The sequence below is a fragment of the Schistocerca americana genome, chromosome 2 (genome assembly GCF_021461395.2).
Source record: "Schistocerca americana isolate TAMUIC-IGC-003095 chromosome 2, iqSchAmer2.1, whole genome shotgun sequence".
NCBI classification, from domain to species: Eukaryota; Metazoa; Arthropoda; class Insecta; order Orthoptera; family Acrididae; genus Schistocerca; species Schistocerca americana.
This window is the reverse complement of record NC_060120.1, coordinates 1,060,751,447-1,060,771,288: the sequence shown is the minus strand read 5'-3', so window position 1 is coordinate 1,060,771,288 and position 19,842 is coordinate 1,060,751,447. Positions and strand designations below refer to the sequence as shown.

The 19,842-nt window shown below is 43.0% G+C and overlaps 1 pseudogene; it reads left to right on the top strand.

Annotated features, from left to right (window-relative positions):
• The first annotated feature begins 7,326 nt into the window (after positions 1–7,326).
• On the top strand, positions 7,327–7,444 carry LOC124597528 (annotated as a pseudogene).
• Positions 7,445–19,842: the final 12,398 nt, after the last annotated feature.

The following is a 19,842-nucleotide window of genomic DNA, read 5'->3' as shown; positions in this document are numbered from 1 at the left end:
GACTGATGACCTCAGAAGTTAAGTCGCATAGTGCTCAGAGCCATTTGATTGTGTGAGTGCATGTGTAAATAGACTAGTTTTTAAGTTTCACCTACCGCTAGCTGTCCTAGTGTAAGTTCCATTTTAGTGCGGCTATTTGGGATGAACTTTTTTGGGTTATCAGCTTCATTGTATTATTCAATTATTTCAGCTGCTGGAGGTGGAAAATGTTTAGAGCCATCCAGTTCAACATATAAATTAAGTCTTCTGTTTGGGTGGGATTTCATTAATACTAGTTTTAGTGTAAGAGAAATTGTATCTCTGTAACAGCTGTAAACACTGTAAGGTAAAAAAAAATTACAGGCAGTACTACTATTTGTAAAACAAATAACTGTGAACAAAAAAAGAGAAAAAGACATATCAGACAGTAACAAGAACAGTGAATTTAAAAGCAGTATTACTTCTTGTACTACAAAAACAACCATATTTGTGCGTGTAAAGCTGTAATACTACTGTGAATATATATGTCTGAATAAAGAATTTTGCCCGCATCTCGTGGTCGTACGGTAGCGTTCTCGCATCCCACGCCCGGGTTCCCGGGTTCGATTCCCGGCGGGGTCAGGGATTTTCTCTGCCTCGTGACGGCTGGGTGTTGTGTAATGTCCTTAGGTTAGTTAGGTTTAAGTAGTTCTAAGTTCTAGGGGACTGATGACCATAGATGTTAAGTCCCATAGTGCTCAGAGCCATTTGAACCATTTTTTTTTAAAGAATTCTATTCATTACCGAGTCTTTGTTGTTGTTCTACAAATCCCTACTCTTACATATGTATGTAAAGGCTGCGCAACATCCCCAAGATATTGTTTTGAAGCATGACGTACGTGACATTTAAGATGGAGGAAAATAAAATATATGTAATGATTACATTGAGTTTCGCCTATCGAGCTGCACGTATAGGTTTCTGGCAACAAGCGACGAGCGATCGTGTCCACTTCCAAGAACATATAGCAAACTTGGCTCAGATTATACCTCCTGTGCTTGAACAAAACCGCAGACATATAATCTGGGTGCAGGTACATACTATCTAAGTAGGAGATGGGTAGAAAGATAGAAGAACATGGAGTGTGAGGCAAAAGATTCATTTAATTTCATTAATCCATCTTAAAAATAATTTTACATTTTTATAAGCAGACACAACGCTATTTTCACACATAGCTGATGGATGGTCGGACACTAGCAGGATTCAATTTCTTGAATACATAAAAATGTGAAAATTCGCTGCATCCGTGTGACCTTGTCCTTGACTTTGACGTAGATGATGGTCTAAGGATGATCGAGCATTCGAAGTAACGTTATAATTTATTTGAAAGCTATACCAGTATCGTCCCAGTGGAGTCCATGAAAGAAACGTGTTAACTGCTTTGCACCTCTTCGTGTTTCAGCTCAATTCACACCCTTGAAAAGCCTCTATGGTCCAATCATTGGTGAGAATGTCTCTATTATACCAGCATCTTCTCTGTGTGCTATGAATGGAATATCTTTAAATCTGAATTGTCTACACTTATCATCATAGAAACCTTGAATGTTGGCAAGTTGTCATTCTGAAATGCTCTGGGTATGCCACAGCACTTGGTCACTTACGCAGTGCATTGCACAACACCAGTAAATGGGCAACAGTTAATCATATGGTCGTATGGAATTAGAGCATACGATGGAGTGTGTTCTGGGATATTTTATGAGGATTCAAATTCGGTTTGTACATCTATTGGTTCTGATTTAACTATCTCATTCTGCTTAGAATGGTCTAATACGATGATCGGTGCCAGCCCCTTGAATTTCCGTAGGCTGAGTAGGTATCCACTTCATCATCTTCATAGTAAGAAACACGGAACCTTGCATACATGTCAAGTGCTAGACTGTATACATTATGGTCCCACGTTAGCGGTATATTGTGATATGGAAAGAATTCTGAATTCAAGTAGACTCCAGCACTAATCAAATTACAGTTGTCATATACGGTGGAATCGTTCGCTAAATTACCCCTTCTGTTGGTCTGAAATGCAAATATGATGAATCTTGGTGTTGCAGCTGCATGGAAGTTTTAGTATTCGGAACTTTTAAAATCTTCAAACGCTCCTTCGATATAATTTTACTGATGATGACCTGATTCTCCTCTTGAGCTCCTTGAACGTTTGGGTAGCTATCCATTGCACGCCGTTCCAGAAGAAGCTCCTCTTTACCATTCATAATATTTCACTGCATGTCCTCAAACTACCCCATAAGCATTTTTTGCACGCAGTAAATCGGTGGTATGCTTCTGCTCTTCTGCCCACAAGTTGGTCTATGAACTGCATTTTGTAAACCATTCAAATCTGAGGGTGATGATGGGACACAAGTGTTAAGGATAGATGCTATGCCAAAATTACATGTGTAAGGTTATGGCTAGGAGGTTTCTTATTCTATGGCTGAACACAACTGTGCAAGCTGAAATGACATTGGTTAACATTGCAATTTTGTCACAGAAATACATGCTTTTACACAGTTTACAATGTGACAATGTTAAGACAGTTGTCAAAGTGATGCATCTTGGCCTCTGAAAGAGAAATAATCCTAAACACAACAGTACTAATTTTTAACTCTCTGAAAGCAATATAATCCCAAACACAACGATATTAAGTTTTAAGTAGAAGTAGCTTTACAAAAATTTTCTAATGATTACGTTATGATGTTGGCCAGTACTACGATAAATCATCCAATTCAGGTTCAAAGTTCGGTACTATTTGTAGGATGACAATGAAGTCTATGGAGGATGGTTAATTTTGTGACAAGTGGAGCAAAAGATTACCCAAGGTCGCTCGAGGTTATAGTTGACGCAAGCTAGTGAATCAACAAGTTTATGCCTCTGCACGTGGTATTTATCTTATCTGCGATGAGCTTTCGTCTGCGTGGCTCCTCTCGCCCTCTAAAATTCCTATAAAACTAATTAAACCTTATCTGAATTTTCCAGCAGAAATTCTCCTTACGTTTCTCGATATGCAAGAAAACATGATCATCCCTAGTCTTAGACTATGGCGATATACAGCCGTATGACTGGAGCAGCATGCATATTACAATGATCTCTCAGCATTCGCAAGAACAATTAACTAACTGGCTGGTTCGTTTCTCCACAGTTGGAGCTCAACGATGCTACAGCTAATTTCTAGCTGGAGGTCAGCCGCTGTGAACGCAGTGTTCACACAGATTTCTCCTCTGCGTTGTATAGAGTGTTATGTGCTCAATTCTGCACTTGACGCCCGTTCAGAGAAGAGTCCCCCCGAAATTTCCGTCTTGTCTTTCTTGTACCCAACTCTCTCCCCGCTAATAGAACTGTTCCTCTTAATTTGTAGAAACACTCTCCACCAATCGCCAGGGTCCTACCACTAAATTGCGTCGAAATCTCGGCACTTTACTCCTCCATGTTGCTTTTCCGCCAATCGGAGGTTTTGTGCCTGCTCCAGACAACTAAAAAGTTACATGTGCGTATCATGTGTGTACCACTTGCAGTTCACGAGATCGAATGTGTCACTGGTTTTGTTCGTATCAATTTGGAATTCCGAAACGCAGTTTTCCAAACCTTCTTTCAGGCTTACTTCTGGTCCCCGTTATTTGCCCTGCAGTATGTCACACCTGTCTGGTCATGTCTCTTGCAGCGGGACATGCCGCTTAAGAGCTTTCTGTAGTGCCCGCATCTTGTGGTCGTGCGGTAGCGTTCTCGCTTTTCACGCCCGGGTTCCCGGGTTCGATTCCCGGCGGGGCAGGGATTTTCTCTGCCTCGTGATGGCGGGGTGTTGTGTGATGTCCTTAGGTTAGTTAGGTTTAAGTAGTTCTACGTTCTAGGGGACTGATGACCTAAGATGTTCAGTCCCATAGTGCTCAGAGCCATTTGAACCATTTTTGAAGCTTTCTGTAGTGCCTCCCAGGGTTCGGCCTCTGCATCTGCCCGCGCTGGCTTCCACACAAAACGTTTCCTCTCGCTGTTTGTTTCACCTTCTGCTCATTGACATGCATTATATAGGAGTGGTGTGTTCATGCCGTCGACTGAGTGTCATCCTTTTTGCATCACATACTTATAGGCAAATCTGCTCATTATCGCCGAAGTAAGTTAGATGTCATATTCACCTTCCCGTTATGATGTATAAAACTCTTACGTAAGGTACGAAATTTACCTTCATTTATTCTGCCACCTTACACATGTTCATTCAGTCTCTACCCCATTAAGTTCATATCGCACTTCCTGGAGTACAAATGCCAAAGCATTTCCTGTAAGATTTGATCCCGCTATATGACTACCATCAGTTTTCCTCAGTGATCCATCCAAATGCTTGAAACTTCTGCATAGAAGAGTGCTTGGTGCTGGAAGACAGTCCTAATTTCATAGTTCTTGTTAAATGTTGCTGAAGCGCAAGGTTTATGCGAGAAGTTCCTGGCGTGTGATTTGAACATCGTATATCACTGGGTGAGATATACTGAGCGACGAGTCATTGCGGGGTTTAAACGTACTGAAAGTCGTAGTTCGCACGTGTTATCACCTTGTCGTTCTGCTGTAAAGTCCTATGCTGTGAGCTGTGTGGGCTAGTTTTATACTTCTCTCCCATCCTGTTTTAGACGTAGTCACACAATGATTTCCTCGCCATGAAAGTAAAGAAATTGGTTATTCTGGTCCACAATACGCAGCTCAATGTCTGAACTGTCCCTGAAAGGTACATAGCGTTGGTAGGAGTCTCAACAACCTTATACCATGTATCATGTGATGAGAAGACTCTGTAAACTGAATGAACCAATCTATCGTTGAGATATGAGCTCGTTGCAATGCTACACTCAACATAGGTCGTATGACAGGGAGAAAATACACTGTCTGATATGATTTGCAAAATTTACTGGAATCAGTCTTCAAAACCTGTCGCTTTGTGAAACCCAGTAGTGGGCCTATTGAACCTTTCTGCTTAAAGCCAATCGATGCATTCACCGTCTGTATTTCAGATGTAAGTGTACTGATATTTGGGCGTAGCTCATTCCTTTTTCCAGACTGTTTTAAAACCTGGTTTAAATCGTCAACATCGTGTGCACCATGTTCAATTTCTACAATATAGCTTTTACCATGATTTCCATATGCAATTTGTTGTTAGCCTCTGCGATATTTGGGATGCTGTTGTATGTCTCCAGTCCAATCAGCGCTCTGCTCCGATCTTCTACGTTTTATATCAGTTGGTGGGGAGTGATTTGCAGGTAGTAAAGACGATCGTTCTTTTAATCTCAGAGTGTACCAAACTGCATTTACACATCGACTGGTGAATGGGAACACAATACCCGTCCTCATACACACATTAAATAAAGTTTTGGATCACCTCGGTTCCGAGAGTTCCAGAACGTGTACGGAAAATTGGACTAGATATCAATATAAACATCATTTCCGCCCTTTTTATTGCTCATGAAAACCACACACTGCATGTAGTACCACCATATAGAGAGACTTTCAGAGGTGGTGGTCCAGATTGCAGTACACACTGGCACCTCTAATACCCAGTAGCAGCTACTCTTGCAGTAATGCCTGTATTCATCGTGGCATACTATCCACAAGTTCATCAAGGCACTGTTGGTCCAGATTGTCCCACTCCTCAACGGCGATTCGGCGTAGATCTCTTAGAGAGGTTGGTAAGTCACGTCGTCCGTAAACAGCCCTTTTCAATCTCTCCCAGGCATGTTTGATAAGGTTCATGTTTGGAGAACGTGCTGGCCACTCTAGTCGAGCGATGTCGTTATCCTGAAGGAAGTAATTCACAAAATGTGCACGATGGGGGCGTGAATTGTAGTCCATGAAGACGAATGCCTCGCTAATATGCTGCCGATATGGTTGCACTATTGTTTCGAGGATGGCGTTCATGTATCCCACAGCCGTTACGGCGACTTCCATGGCAACCAGCGGCGTACGTCTTCCCCACATAATGCCCCCCCCCCCGAAACACCAGGGAACCTTTACCTTGCTGCACTCGTTGGACAGTGTGTCTAAGGCGTTCAGCCTGTCCAGGTTGCCCCCAGACACGTCTCCGACAATTGTGTGGTTGAATTTATATGCGACACTCACTGGTGAAGAGAACGTTATGCCAATTCTGAGCTGTCCATTCGGCATGTTGTTGGGCCCATCTGTACCGCGCTGCATGGTATCGTGGTTGCAAAGATTGACCTCGCCATGGACGTCGGGAGTGAAGTTGTGTATCATGCAGCGTATTGCGTGCAGTTTGAGTCGTAACACGACGTACTGTGGCTGCACGAAAAATACCATTCAACATGGTGACGTTACTGCCAGTGTTCCTCCGAGCCATAATCCGTAGGTAGCGGTTATCCACTGCAGTAGTAGCCTATGGGTGGCCTGAGCGAGGCATTCATGGACAGTTCCTGTCTCTCTGTATCTGCTCAATGTCCCAACAACATTGGTTTGGTTCACTCCGAGACGCCTGGACGCTTCCCTTGTTGAGAGCCCTTCTTGGCACAAAGTAAAAATGCGGATCTGATCGAAGTGCTGTATTGACCGTCTACGCGTGGTTGAAGTACAGACAAGACGTGCATTGTACCTTCTTCCTAGTACAATGACTGGAACAGATCGGCTGTCGGACCCCCTCCGTCTAATAGGCGCTGCTCATGCACGATTTTTTACGTCTTTGGGCAGATTTAGTGACTTCTCTGAACAGTCAAAGGGGCTGTGTCCGTGATACAATATCCTCAGTCAACGTATATTTTTAGGAGTTCTGGGAATCGGGGTGATGCAAAACTTTTTCTGATGTGTGTATATCATTCGTAAACGTCTGGAGGAACATGATGCATAGATGACCACACATGAATGTATTGAAGTCTTGGTAGCGTCGAAAATTGTAGAACACATGTCTTCTGCTCTGAAGTATCGTTGTACTTCTTGTGGGGATTGTAGGACGCCGAATAGTAGACGTTATTTGTATTTCTTTTTTAACATACGTTACCCAGCGTGTTCCAGGAGCTCCTGCTACATCCAGATTCACTATTCTGCATTCTCCTCATTTCCACATATTCTTAGGTAATGTATTCGGCATAAACATACCTCGGAATCTTGCAATGTTGAATTTCTTCGTAACAAACTTCAACAGATCTGTATTTGAATGATCCCTGTGTTGTAGAACTGCTAGGGGACTTTTATTTTGTTTCTGAAGAGACCTAGCCCTATCTTGTATGGTTTCAAGTATAGTCTGTTGCATGGGGCCGTGGTGAAGAGCAGCTCGGTGACTTCCTAAGACACTTGAACAGTCTCCATGCCAACATAAAATTTACTATGGAAGTAGAGAGGGCAACGGCCTTGCCGCAGTGGATACACCGGTTCCCGTGAGATCACCGAAGTTAAGCGCTGTCGGGCATGGTCGGCACTTGGATGGGAGACCATCCAGGCCGCCATGCGCTGTTGCCATTTTTCGGGGTGCACTCAGCCTCGTGATGCCAATTGAGGAGCTACTCGACCGAATGGTAGCGGCTTCGGTCAACGACGACCGGGAGAGTGGTGTGCTGGCCCCACGCCCCTCCTATCCGCGTCCTCCACCGAGGATGACACGGCGGTCGGATGGTCCCGGTAGGCCACTCGTAGCCTGAAGACGGACTGCTTTATGGAAGTCGAGAAGGAAAAAGGCTACTTTTTTTAGATGTGCTGGTAAGAAGGGATGGTGAAAACCTGGGACACAGCGCGTATTGAAAACCGACACATACGAACCGATACCTTCACAAACTATCAAATCACTCCAGAATGAGATTTTCACTCTGCAGCGGAGTGTGCGCTGATATGAAACTTTGTGGCAGATTAAAACTGTGTGCCCGACCGAGACTCGAGGCAAAGGTCCGGAGTTCGAGTCTCGGTCGGGCACACAGTTTTAATCTGCCAGGAAGCATGATTGAGACGCTTGTAACGCGGGTAAGACGAATATGTGATTCACAGCACCTCTGACGCGAAATACAATACTTGGAAAATGTTTTGAGGAGTAATGGGTACACCACAAATGATATTGGAAGTATAAAAGAGCCAATCACTCGGCGAAGTGAAAAATCAGACAAAGAAATGTCGGGTACGACCTTTTTGTCAAACATTACCAGAGGAGTGAACAGAATCGACCGTATACTGCGCAAAAACAGCGTAAAGACTATTTACAAGCCGCCACAGAAAATCAAAGAATGTCTCAGATCGGCAAAGGAGAAAAGTCACCCATATGCAGTGCCAGGACTATACTGCATGCGGAAAAATTTATGTTGAAATGAGTGGACGATCTGTCAACACCAGGATTGCAGAACATAAACGGCACTGCAGGTTGGGGCAGGTGGAGAAATCGGCTGTGGCAGAGCACTCGCTGTGTGAGACGGACCACGTAGTAAAATTTGCCGACACGGAAGTTGTGGCTGTAGAGAAGAACTACACACTCGCTTGTTCAGAGAAGCACGAGAACAGCTTCAACAAGAAGGAGGAAAGCCTCAAGATGAATGGATGCAGCGAACGGCCGCAGCAGGTAGCTAGAGAACAGCACTGGAAATGACCGCAGAGAAGCCCTCGGACGTTGGCGCGCCAGGTACGGTCTGTAGCCTGCGGCCGAGAGCTCGGCTCCAGTTCACCATCAGCAATAGAGGGTGAAACATTGACAGTGCCAGCCACTCGTGCTGGCGAAACGTCAGAAAAGAGATCAGACGAACGTCGGCCGAAGAACCCGAGACAGAAACCACCAGGGCCGGCCGGAGTGGCCGTGCGGTTCTAGGCTCTACAGTCTGGAGCCGAGCGACCGCTACGGTCGCAGGTTCGAATCCTGCCTCGGGCATGGATGTGTGTGATGTCCTTAGGTTAGTTAGGTTTAATTAGTTCTAAGTTCTAGGCGACTGATGACCGCCGAAGTTAAGTCGCATAGTGCTCAGAGTCATTAGAAACCACCAGGCAGTTTGTCAAGAATATAGTAATTCCAATCTCAAAGAAAGCAGGTTTTGACAGGTGCATAAATTACCGAACTATCAGTTTAATAAGTCATTGCTGCAAAATACAACCACGAATTCTTAACAGACGACTGGAGGAACTGATAGAAGCCGACCTTGGGGAAGATCAGTTTGGATTCCACAGAAATGCTGTAACACGCGAGGAAACACTGGCCCTACGACTTATCTCAGAAGATAGAATAAGGAAAGGCAAACCTACGTTTCCAGCTTTTGCACACTTGGATAAAGCTTTTGACAATGTTAGATGGAATAGTCACATTAAAATTCTGAAGGTGGCAGGGGTAAAATTGAGGGAGCGAAAGGCTATTTACTATTTGTACAGAAACCAAATGGCAGTTATAAGAGTCAAGGAGCCTGGAAGCAGTGGTTGGGAAGGGAGTGAGACAGGGTTGTAACCTATCCCCAAAGTTATTCAATCTGTATATTGAGCAAGCAGGATGGGAAAGAAAATAAAAAATTTAGAATAGGAATTAAAATCTATGGAGAAGAAGTAAAAGCTTTGAGGTTTGCCGATGACATTACAATTGTATCAGAGACAGGAAAGGATTTGGAAGAGCAATTGAATGGAATGGACACTGTCTTGAAAGGAGGACATAAGATGAACATCAACTAAAGCAAAACGATGATAATGGAATGTAGTCGAGTTAAATCAACTGACGCTGAGGGATTTAGATTAGGAAATGAGACACATGTAGATGAGTTTTGCTGTTTGGGGAACAAAATAACTGATAATGCTATGTGCAGAGAGGATATAAAATGTGGACTGGCAATGGCAAAGACAGCGTTTCTGAAGAAGAGAAATTTATTAACATCGGGTATAGATTTAAGTGTCAAGAAGTCTTTTCTGAAAGTATTTGTGCGGAGTGTAACTATGTATGTAAGTGAAACATGGATGATAAATAGTTTAGATAAGAAGAGAATAGAAGCTTTGGAAATGCTAAAGATTAGATGAGTACGTCAAGTGAAATGAGGAGGTACTGAATAGAATTGGGGAGAAGAGGAATTTGTGCCACAAGAAGAAGGGATCGGTTGGTAGGATGCTTTCTGAGGCATCAAGGGATCAACAATTTAGTATTGGAGGGAACGTGGAGTGTGAAAATCGTAGAGGAAGACCTACGGATGAATACACTAAGCAGATTCAGAAGGATGTGGGTTGAAGTAATTACTCGGAGATGAAGAGGCTTGCACAGGACAGAGTAGAATGGAGAACTGCATCAAACCAATCTCTGGACTGAAGACCACAACAACAACAACAACACTTGTAAGGTTAGAACCCACAGGTCAATCCGTTACGTAAAAGTTGGCACATAAGCTAAAAGCTCGGAGCTTTATGATCACAATATAGTTTCAATAGCTTAATGTAGAAGTGAAAATGGAACTTTTTAGCGGTCCAAACGACCGCTAAGGCTTCCAACTCCGTTACTGAATAGGATCGCTCCCAACTTGTGAGGAATCGACTTGCAAAACGATCATTCGTATTTCTTTACAGCTGTTCCCTTCTTCTATTTGAAACAAACAACATCCTAGCCCATAAGAAGAAGCGTCTGTTGCAATAGAGAAGTCATTAGTCAAATTCAGGTGGTACAGCTAGTTTTTCTTCTAACAAGGCTTGCTCGAGTGTTATAGACACTCCCTGGCATTCTGCTAACAAAGCCCACAACACGTTTTTCCGTAGTAGACACAAAATCTGACCAGGCACAAAACTCCGTACAACGACATGAGACTGATGAATGTCTTTAATTGCTTCTTCGTTCTCGGTCAAGGGAACTCCTCAATCGTTTGTTTTTCTTAGGGTCAGGAACGATGCCTAAGGGCGAACTAACATGTCCTAGGAATTTAATTTGGTGCCTGCTAAACTTCAGTTTCCCAAGGTCTGCTGGCACCCCTGCTTCTGCGAATTTTCTAGAATTTCTGCACAGTATTCCCATGAGGGGTTGGCTGTAAATAAGTCATCCATATAAAACATTATCCTGGAGTTCAGAGCCAAGCAATGCACATTAATTTCTGTGATGACTGACTTCTTCTTGGCCCATGGTATGAAGTAAGCAGCATGATAAATTTATTGTGAGGTATCATCCTTATATATTATTTATATCCCTTGGTTTGTCAGAAAAGACCTCTATGTATTTACATAGTTGACCTAATTCGAATTACTAGCTGCTAGTACAGTACTCTGATTATTCTTCCCCAATTGATAAAACTTATTTCACCTTTGAAGAGGGCAATACTTGATTTCCTCTCCTTGAGAAATTTGAACTCAGGTTACAGGCTATCAAGAGTCTTCGGACTGTAAGAAAGGCCTTTTTAATAGCTTTCTCTTATACCATTATTACAATCTGAACGTGATGTTTTATCAATTGCACATTTCACCCTAGAGTTTTTCACCGGTAATGTCGGTAGTTTTTGGACCTGAGAAATTTTCTAAAAGAATTGTACACACTTTATGTTCATAGAAGCACCTGTGTCTGTGTGTTTAGAGGTATGCCACATATGGTACCTTATATTAGGGCCTGCACATGCTCTCTAGCCATCTACGGACAGGAGCGCTGTTCATTCAGCTAATATTGTTGCATGTCGTTGCCATGATCATTAGCTGTGTATTGTTGTTGTGATTGTAGTCGCTCTCCCTATCATATCCATTGCCATTGCTATGCGGTGAATCGTTGGGTTTATCTCGCTTCGATGCAGAGGCGTTACCGTTCCCATGCTCACTAAAGTGCCATATATATTCCTGTATAAGGTCAATAGACTCAGGCACAGATATAAATTACTCAAGATCATTTTCGGACACATTGAACAACATTTTTTGATATTGTGAGGTAGCCTAGCACTCAATAACAGAATTACGTCTCTATTAAAGATCGGTTCATCCCAACAACGCCTTTTATTTACGTACCTTTCTAAATACTTCTCCGAAGAACCCTGCTTTGCGCCGATCGTGATGGCCGAGCGGTTCTAGGTGCTTCAGTCTGGAACCGCGCGACCGCTACGGTCGCAGGTTCGATTCCTGCCTCGGGCATGGGTGTGTGTGATGTCCTTAGGTTAGTTAGGTTTAAGTGGTTCTAAGTTCTAGGGGACTGATGACCACAGATGTTAAGTCCCATAGTGCTCAGAGCCATACCTGTTTTGAGTTGTATAATTCTGGGATGTATATTTGTTTATGTAAACGTTCTTGAATACAGGTTAACACGAATTTCGCTAGAAAAACTTTTTCAAATCGTTCTTTTGTATCAGAAGTCAATGCCACTTGTGTGGTCCACAATGTTGTTTCGCCTTAAATATGAAACAAAATAAACTGGATTTTCTGCCTCTTACTGCAAGCACCAGGCAAAATACTTTTAAAGCCTCGAATGAACACAACCTGGTGGTAGATTTCTTTCCCCCAGCATAAGGATGAAATTGTCTACTTTTAATCCAGCTTTTTTCAAACAGTATGTTAGAAACCCTACGCGCTGCCTCCGCAACTGACGAATGTTGTCTATTGGTTGGACTGCGACTATTCAATGTGCATGCGTATTGCTACTAGAATGTGCACGGAAATTGCGCTCATTACCATACACCACAGTTTACAATATGCCTATTTCTGCCTACTGCTCTGTGGTTCGTGTCAAAACACTCCGGAGCGCTTCGCTGCCAGAGCGCGTCGCTATGTTTGATTTTGTGCGCTGCGTCGTCTGATTCGGATGTAGCAAAACCCGTGTTGCCAACAATGTTGCTCGGGATTTCGCCTGTTAGACTCTGTATCCCAATCACAACTTGAGTTTTTACGCGACTGGTAATCTCGTTATATTTGCTGTCCAACCGCTTACTGAATTCAGATTCTTTGTCTTTGTTACCTCAGAAAATTTTCCTTTGACGTTTTTATTTGCATCTATTTTTATTTGCATCTACTGCAAGATTATCAGGCCGTTCAGTTAATGACGTTAATTCTCCCACTACAGTGAAGTGTCCGGCTTGTAAAGTTTCTAGTTGGGTGGACAAGGATTGTACCAGTTCTGGTAAACTTTTGCACGTCCTTCTTAATTCTATAGATCCATCCTTTATTTCTTTCATTTCAGTGACTAATTTTCTATCACGTTCAGTCTCACGTTCTGCTTGTAAGCGAACGCGTTCATGTTCGGTTAATGTTTCTTCCAATACCTTATCACGTTCTACTTGCAAGCGACCACGTATCTTCTCACGTTCTTCTAACGTACCTGCGCGTAAAAGTTCAGCGAACGGATCTGGTATAGGAGAATAGTTAGGTCTATTCTATAACCCATTCGTTTCCCTTTCTACAACTTCTCTTTTCGCTGTCTCAGCACCTGTGCCTTTCATCGCATTGTAAAAGGTAATGTACCCATATCACTAATTACTCCGGTTCCTTGCTGAGTATCTGTTTCAGTATCCACTGTTAGGTTATTTACTGCAGTGTCTTGCACTGTTTCTGGTGGAGCCTTGGCTAGCTTGCTGTTCTGTCTCCTAGGCCTAACCATGATCCGTCACATGAAATACAGAAGGTATTTGGTAAAAATCATAGTACATCTCTACACAAGAAGCAACAACGCACAAGTAAATGATTCAGTGCTGCAATACTACAGGCAATACTGCCAACACCAGAAAGTATTTTCTGTACATTCAGTTTAGTAATTACTCGCCAACAGGAAATTCTACACCGCCACCCATACTAGCTGACCATTACCCTTGCATTTCTTGTATTGTATTATATTCATATTTAGGCTAGTCATTTCCTCCCAAGATTACAACTGTCTTCTCGATATCAATCTCGTATGTATTTCACGAAGAAAGAACGTACAAGTACATACAATTAATATAAGCTGTCATAGTAATAACACAACAATATACATATTACATATTATTTACACATATATACTGCTGGCCCCACAAGTGTAGGGCGCTAATTTAGTGACCTCTCGAGTTTTGTTTGTACTTAAATGGTTTCACGTTTTTTTTTAATGTATAAATCCACGTACTGTTCGGAAATTAGCTCGTAAAATATTGCATGCGTTCTGAAAATTATTTTTTTGTTTGTACTTAAATGGTTTCATGGTGTTTTATTTTTAATATAAATCCAGGTACTGTTTGGAAATTACCTCGTAAAATATTGCATGGGTTTTGAGCCTAGCACTTTCGTTTCTGACGTACGTTTCGGGACAATTCGTAGCCAAATTTACTTTAATAATTATGAATTCGGCCTTGCATCTTATAATTGTGATTGCGTGCCATAAATGCTATTATAAGCAAAAAAAAAAAAAAAAAAAGAAAAGAAATAAAACCGATCTCGTGACGGTAAGCGTCTTTAACTACGCCCGCTTAAAGTACCTATTTTCGCAACTACAAAATCAGTTATGTCACTGTCGATGACTACCATTGTAAATATTCCTTCATATATCTGTTTAACAGTGCATAGTCTCACATCTTTCCTTTTTAACGCGACTTGAAATTATGTTTTCGTTGGTTCGTACCCAGGCAAGCTGAAAAATCAGTCATTTATTGTACAGCTACCTGTTTCTATGTAAATAAAATCTCCTCCCGGTGTACAGGTTCCTGTGAAATAGAAATGTTATACCAGCTGCGAGAGCTGTTGCGGGACTGTAAAGAAAAGTATTAAAATACGAATCTGTCTTACAATGGCGGCTATCCTGTAGCTCCTGCTATGCTACGTTGTCTCGACAGCCTAGAGTGCTAGAGTTGCTGCAAATGCTTTGTTATTTGACACAGAGCGATTAGAACCACGAAATGAAAGCATGATATAACATAGAAAGAGCGCCAGAGAGAGAGTGTGTTAAGGAGAGAGAGATGCTCCAACAATGGCGCTCTAAATACGTACTAAATTATAAGAGTCGCAGATATAAATATACTGTTTCGTAGCACGTGTCAAGTCTCTATTGACATTGTTCTTCTCTGGAGTAATATTTCGTAGAATTAATAATCGTATATCATGTCCACTGATTTTCTTTTTCACTAGTTGTTACATCACACCAAGTTACTTTTATTAAAGTCGCTGATTTCATTAATTCGTAACAAATATAAAAATGTTTTTGACAAATAATATGAAGACAACACTAGCTAACCGAACGCCTTATGCACGGTTAATAACGTACTTCATTTGGACCACCTCACACTTCTGCTCAGACCACAACTCTGGCAGACACAAACTCGAGCTGGAGAATGAATCATGACGGAAGTAATACCATATTATTACATGCAGTTCATTTCAGTATATGTTATTTACTAATCAATCTTTGTATACATATCGAAGTAGAATCATTAGAAAGTAGTGCTACATTTCGTCTTCACCAATAATGCTACAATGGAAATTACCCAGTTTGTTTATTCATTTGTTATCAAGTCTTCAAAATCTGTCAGAAGTAGCTTCAAGATTAACTGGTGGTAGATGTGTGAGCGTTGTGTTTCACTTGACTTGAGAGAAATTACAGAGTCTTCGTTTTTCTCTGAGGTTGGACTGGCTTGAGCCAATGTTTAATATTTTCAACTGCAACTTTAATTTTAATTATTGTAATTCGAATGTTCTGATATTCACTTAACGAAGGACAAACAGAGACACCTGCCATAGCCTGAATTGTTGCCAGATCTTTCCCACACATCGATTCCTCCCCGCCACTTACCCCATCCAGGAAACGTCTAGGCCAATCGGACAACGAATAAATGGCAGATAATTAAAAAATGAGCGAAGAGGCATAGTCCTGTTGATAAGGGGAGTGAGCACAGCCTACATAATTGCCAGATTTCCTTTATTAAGCAAGTACCTTATCATTAGATTTTCATCACCTATATCCCAATGCTATAATTAATGACTCAAGATGGCTGACTAATTTTCATCACTATAATTTATGACACGCTATGCCTGCCACAATTGAAGCATAGCAGCCCCTATCCGTTTTTTCACCCAAATTTTTCTCCCAATAGTTTATCGTGCAATATTGTCGCCTACATGTTTTTCTGAGGTAGTCTAACTTATGATCCAATAACGCCTATACAATATTATGTCACCATCAGGCTAAACAGGATAATTCAGACATTATGACATTACAGCAGACGTATAGAAATGGAAAGAAGTTTAGAAAATATCCAACGCAGTTAAACGTTAAGAGCTCACTTAAGATTACACACAAGACATCTCTAAGTCACATTGTGGTGGTGTGCAAATAAATTACACTGATATCCCACGTTTAAATGTAGGAACATTTCTCAGACACGTCTATGGTAAAAAGACATACTGCAGGTTACGCAAGTATTGTGAGTTCGAAACATAACAAAGAGGAAGATACGACACGATGAATTCTATTCGAAACAACCACAAGTCCTCAGAGAGAGGTTACACAAACGCAGTGGGGAACATACTGAGCAGAGGTGCCACAATGGGAATACGAGTAGCGACAACATAATAAGACGTAAAAACAGCGGTGATATTGTTGCTACAAGGAGCAAGGGTAAGTGAGGGATAAAGGAACAGAGTCTCTGGAAGGGGCACATACACGACATCACACAGCCTCCAAAGAATGAAGCATAATGGGAGCTAAAGAGATTTTGAGGCCCCTTCGACAGCATGCCATGTCAGGAACTGGCGAGGGCGAAGGGGAAAAATGAATAAAATTCGGAAGCAGAATGCTCTGAGAAGTCTATTGCGTTCCGAACAGGAATTCGGTAATAGTGTCAAGAGAGGCAGCCGAATAGAGTAGCTAGGCAGGGTTACGCACAGTTATTTGCAGCAGTTGCAGCGCAGCTAACTGAATCCTAGGCATTTAGTTAAAGACTTCTGTGTGTCGTATCATGGATGCAGGCTCAGTTTGTACTGATAGTGTCATTTGAAGCAGACGGAATGATACTAATTAGTCCCTGCCTCTGTGTAAAGCCATGGTCTTTTTGTGGGTACAATTCGTTTAGAGCGCATGTGGTTTATACACTCCTGGAAATTGAAATAAGAACACCGTGAATTCATTGTCCCAGGAAGGGGAAACTTTATTGACACATTCCTGGGGTCAGATACATCACATGATCACACTGACAGAACCACAGGTACATAGACACAGGCAACAGAGCATGCACAATGTCGGCACTAGTACAGTGTATATCCACCTTTCGCAGCAATGCAGGCTGCTATTCTCCCATGGAGACGATCGTAGAGATGCTGAATGTAGTCCTGTGGAACGGCTTGCCATGCCATTTCCACCGGGCGCCTCAGTTGGACCAGCGTTCGTGCTGGGCGTGCAGACCGCGTGAGACGACGCTTCATCCAGTCCCAAACATGCTCAATGGGGGACAGATCCGGAGATCTTGCTGGCCAGGGTAGTTGACTTACACCTTCTAGAGCACGTTGGGTGGCACGGGATACATGCGGACGTGCATTGTCCTGTTGGAACAGCAAGTTCCCTTGCCGGTCTAGGTATGGTAGAACGATGGGTTCGATGACGGTTTGGATGTACCGTGCACTATTCAGTGTCCCCTCGACGATCACCAGTGGTGTACGGCCAGTGTAGGAGATCGCTCCCCACACCATGATGCCGGGTGTTGGCCCTGTGTGCCTTGGTCGTATGCAGTCCTGATTGTGGCGCTCACCTGCACGGCGCCAAACACGCATACGACCATCATTGGCACCAAGGCAGAAGCGACTCTCATCGCTGAAGACGACACGTCTCCATTCGTCCCTCCATTCACGCCTGTCGCGACACCACTGGAGGCGGGCTGCACGATGTTGGGGCGTGAGCGGAAGACGGCTTAACGGTGTGCGGGACCGTAGCCCAGCTTCATGGAGACGGTTGCGAATGGTCCTCGCCGATACCCCAGGAGCAACAGTGTCCCTAATTTGCTGGGAAGTGGCGGTGCGGTCCCCTACGGCACTGCGTAGGATCCTACGGTCTTGGCGTGCATCCGTGCGTCGCTGCGGTCCGGTCCCAGGTCGACGGGCACGTGCACCTTCCGCCGACCACTGGCGACAACATCGATGTACTGTGGAGACCTCATGCCCCACGTGTTGAGCAATGCGGCGGTACGTCCACCCGGCCTCCCGCATGCCCACTGTACGCCCTCGCTCAAAGTCCGTCAACTGCACGTACGGTTCACGTCCACGCTGTCGCGGCATGCTACCAGTGTTAAAGACTGCGATGGAGCTCCGTATGCCACGGCAAACTGGCTGACACTGACAGCGGCGGTGCACAAATGCTGCGCAGCTAGCGCCATTCGACGGCCAACACCGCGGTTCCTGGTGTGTCCGCTGTGCCGTGCGTGTGATCATTGCTTGTACAGCACTCTCGCAGCGTCCGGAGCAAGTATGGTGGGTCTGACACACCGGTGTCAATGTGTTCTTTTTTCCATTTCCAGGAGTGTATTTTTTTGGTTTTCATTTAGTTTTTCTCCCTCATCTCAATGGCACCCCTACGCACTCTAACAGAAATCAATAGATGGATTACCTGATAAATCAGAGCGCAATACACATTTGTCCCAGAAACCGACAAGAAACTCCTTGAGTGTGAGGTCTCATGTTCAGTTTTTAAGGCTTGTCTGAAGGGTTGTGTTAGCAGTTACGAGAGGAAAAATATTAGCTACTAATGGCACACCATGTGCATCAGACAGATCGACAGAAAATGAGTGTCCGGTAGGTGCAGAGACTACACTTCTATGGGATGCATGTATTACACTTTACAAAATAGAAATCGTCCACATTCAAAAATGTACAAAACGAACCATTAACTTGTAATATTATTACCGAATAAGAAATGGCACACTGCAGTAATAACCATGATTCGCACCATCAGGTTCAAAGACGAATTCATTGAGAGTAGCAAACCGTCCAGGATGTTCAACTTACCAGGAAAGTACTTGGGCTCGAACAAACAAATGTGTATGAACGTTTGGTTACGGGACCATTATGTACCTCTGAATGTGCTGGTGGGTGTCGTTTCTCTGCAAAAGTCTGCAGTCTTGCTCTAGATATCAATGTAGATGTAACTGTAGACGCCATACGCAATGCAGCAATCTTAACTATAAATGTAAGTGCGGAATGTCAATAAAATGCTCCGAGCAATAAGAATGACTGCAAAACGCACAGTGAAGAAATGCAAGTTCATCGCATGGCGTATTTGCACATTCTATAATATCAGTGTTGAACGCCACGTCAGTGACACTTTTGAAGTTGTTCACTGGTTCACCAATATCGTAGCCATCGTTCTGCCACGCGTAACGAAGCATTGGTCTGTATACTCCCACAGATAACTGATTGTAAATGACAGAATGCATATAAATGATAAAGAATCTGTCGTGCAATTTCGGCTGCATATTACTGGAACGTAGTTTAATGAAGTCTGTTATTCTCTTGGCATATATTTTATATTGCCTGAAGAAATACACATCCAGAGGTTGTGCATATTTTGTAGTTTTAGGCGGAATAATTTTTAAATCTACATGTTTTCCGCCAGATGCTTCCAGTAGTACTCGTTCATCCTTATGTCCAGACCAGGAGTCACAAAGTACTACTGACTTTCTCGACAAATGTGGAATCAAAACTGACAAAAAAACGTCTTCAGATGTTGTTTCGTCATCTTCCCACTCACACTTCCATCGACAACGACATTTGGAAGGCACCGCGTTTTTATTTCCCTTGACACGCGGGGTCCAAACTTTCCACTGGATTCTTGGAAGCAAATATATTGTCTGCCAATCGTCCGTCCATTGATATAGCAACATCGATCGTGTAACTGTGTGTTGTACAGTTAACAACATCGCGACAGTGTTTCTCTTCCCTTTCATGGATAGTGTTCTGTCACAAGAAAGTTCATAGTTCAACTGACTCTGATCACAGTTCAATACAGAACTAATATCGATGTT